This window comes from Schistocerca serialis, chromosome 8, assembly GCF_023864345.2.
Source record: "Schistocerca serialis cubense isolate TAMUIC-IGC-003099 chromosome 8, iqSchSeri2.2, whole genome shotgun sequence".
Taxonomy (NCBI): domain Eukaryota; kingdom Metazoa; phylum Arthropoda; class Insecta; order Orthoptera; family Acrididae; genus Schistocerca; species Schistocerca serialis.
Genome location: NC_064645.1, coordinates 348,982,732 through 348,985,231, shown reverse-complemented (window position 1 = coordinate 348,985,231; position 2,500 = coordinate 348,982,732). Strand labels below are relative to the sequence as shown.

General features: G+C 63.1%; 1 pseudogene; it reads right to left on the bottom strand.

Moving 5' to 3' along the window:
- Nucleotides 1-2,500, bottom strand: part of LOC126417816 (large subunit ribosomal RNA) — a 7,954-nt pseudogene that overhangs the window by 2,905 nt on the left and 2,549 nt on the right.

Sequence of the window (2,500 nt, the reverse complement as noted above, 5' to 3'; positions counted from 1 at the left end):
CACCTTCTTGTCACGCCCAGACGCGACTAAGGCGAGGGTGAAACACTTCCGGGCGTTGATCTGCAGCCCCAGATGGCCGAGGGCTGCGACGGCTGCGTCGATGAGGGACTGCAGTCCCCTCGCGGTCGATGCAAAAAGCAGGACGTCATCAGCAAAGGCCGCAGCGTTAACTCTGCGACCGAGGATCCGAGCTCCGATGTGGGAGGGAAGTTGACTCAAAACATAGTCCACCGCAAAATTGAAAAGGAGGGGGGAGAGGGGGTCACCCTGACGTACACCCCTTGCCGGCTGCAGGGGCACGCCCACGTCGGCGCCGCCTGCTATCACCGTCGTGCTACCCTCGTAACACCTTTCGACGTACTCAATAAAGCAATCCGGCAGGCCATGAGCCCTCAGCACGGGGCGGAGGGCAGCATGGTCCACCGAATCGAACGCTTTGGAGACGTCGATCGATGCCACAAAAACAGAGCGACAGGAGCGGACTGCGTCGGTGAGAGCAGTGTCCAAGATGAAGGTGTTTTCCAACATCCCATCCCGGGGGATGAATGCCCGCTGACGTTCGTCCACAGCACATGCACGCATCAGGCGTGACGCGAGAACCTTGTGAAAGGTCCGCGCCAACACCGAGCAGACCGTAATGGGGCGAAAGTCAGCGGGGGATGTTGGTGCAGCCGTTTTGGGGAGAAGTGACGTCCGGGCGCGAAGCAGACGCTCGGGGAGGGCGCGGGCCAGGAGGAAGAGGTTCAAGAGTTTCACCAGGACATCATGCGGCAGGCGCCGCAGCTCCGCTGGAGTCAGGCCGTCCGGCCCGGCCGCCGATCCCCTGGGCGGCAAGGCAGCAGCGACCTCCTCACGTGTGACCGGCCCCCATAGGCACTCAGGAGCGACAGGCTCCGAGTGCGGGAGAAGGCGGTCACGGATGAAGCCAGCGGTGGAGATCGGCTTCTTCGTGAAGAGGTCCGCCCAGAAGTCCAGCAGACCGGGGATGTCGGGTGGCGGCTGCAGCAGGGTGCCGTCCAGCAAGCCGCGCACGCAACGTGCACGCGACCTACGGAAGGCGTCCTGTGTCCGCGCGAACTCCCAGCGGCGCCGCTTGCGCTTCTGCAGCGGCGGGGCGGCAGGCGGCCGCTTGGATGATTGGCGCGGCCGCTGTGTCCTGGTGATCAACCTCTCCCCCCTGGACCCGACCGACGCAAGGGCATCCGGGAGCATGCCCAGGATGACATCAGGCGGCGTGCCCCGCCCCAGACCAATGACTCGATCCAGGGCAGAGAAACGCTGGGCAGAAGCAGGCAGCCCCGCCAGATGCTCCCAGATGGCGGCGTCAGTCGGCCCCTCCGGCGGCGGCCCGGTGGTGTCGGCCGCGAAGTCCTCGGCTGCGTCGACGGGCGGCGCAGCGGCCTCGCCCGCGTCAGGCAGCGAGCTCGCTGCTCCCCGGCGGGACGCCGGCTCTTCCCCCCGACCGATCTCAAGCGCCTCCATGAATTGGCGGACAAGCTGCTTGTGGGCAGCTTGCCGCCGTCGGCACTTGATTGCCTCAAGCGTTCGGTCGGGGAACATTCTAATAAGCTCTTGATTAACGAAGAAGAACCGGGCGTCCCTCTCAAGGAACAGTTCGGCCTCTGCCTTGGCGAGCGACAGGACTTCTTCCTCCGTCCACCTCGCGCGATGCCTCTCCGTCACGATCTCAGCGTTGGCGGCCGCAAGATGTTGGCGGCGGCGATGGACCCCGAGACCGTTCTTCGTGGTAAAAGTGCGGTGGCACTCACTGCAAGCAAAGGGAGCTACACAAACTATCGCATTTTCGTTACGGCCGGTTGGCCGGATAGGTGCTGGGGTAGCTGGGGTGGCACCTTCAGCGGAAGGGCCACCATCTCTTGTTTCTTGTAGGCTGCCCCAACTATAAAGGGATAATGCGAGGGGGGGCTGGTAACCCCCCCAAGCCCCTGGTGCGGTCTTCCACTCTGCGAAAATCAGCGGGCCCACGAGAAGGGGAGAAGACCGCAGGAGAGGAGAGGCTAAGAGGGCTAGGCCCATGTATTGCGCATCACTCTCCCTGTAACTATAACCCAAGGAAGGCACCTCGCAGCAGCAGCACGACTACATCAAGACCGCACTTCGAAAAGCCAAGTCCGGATGCAGCCACACCGCCGCCACTTGGCCACCTTAAGAGAGTCATAGTTACTCCCGCCGTTTACCCGCGCTTGCTTGAATTTCTTCACGTTGACATTCAGAGCACTGGGCAGAAATCACATTGCGTCAACACCCGCTAGGGCCATCGCAATGCTTTGTTTTAATTAGACAGTCGGATTCCCCCAGTCCGTGCCAGTTCTGAGTTGATCGTTGAATGGCGGCCGAAGAGAATCCGCGCACCCGCGCGCCCCCGGAGGAGCACGCTAAGGCGGACGCGGCCTCGCAGCAAGGAAGATCCGTGGGAGGCCAAGGCACGGGACCGAGCTCGGATCCTGCACGCAGGTTGAAGCACCGGGGCGCGAACGCC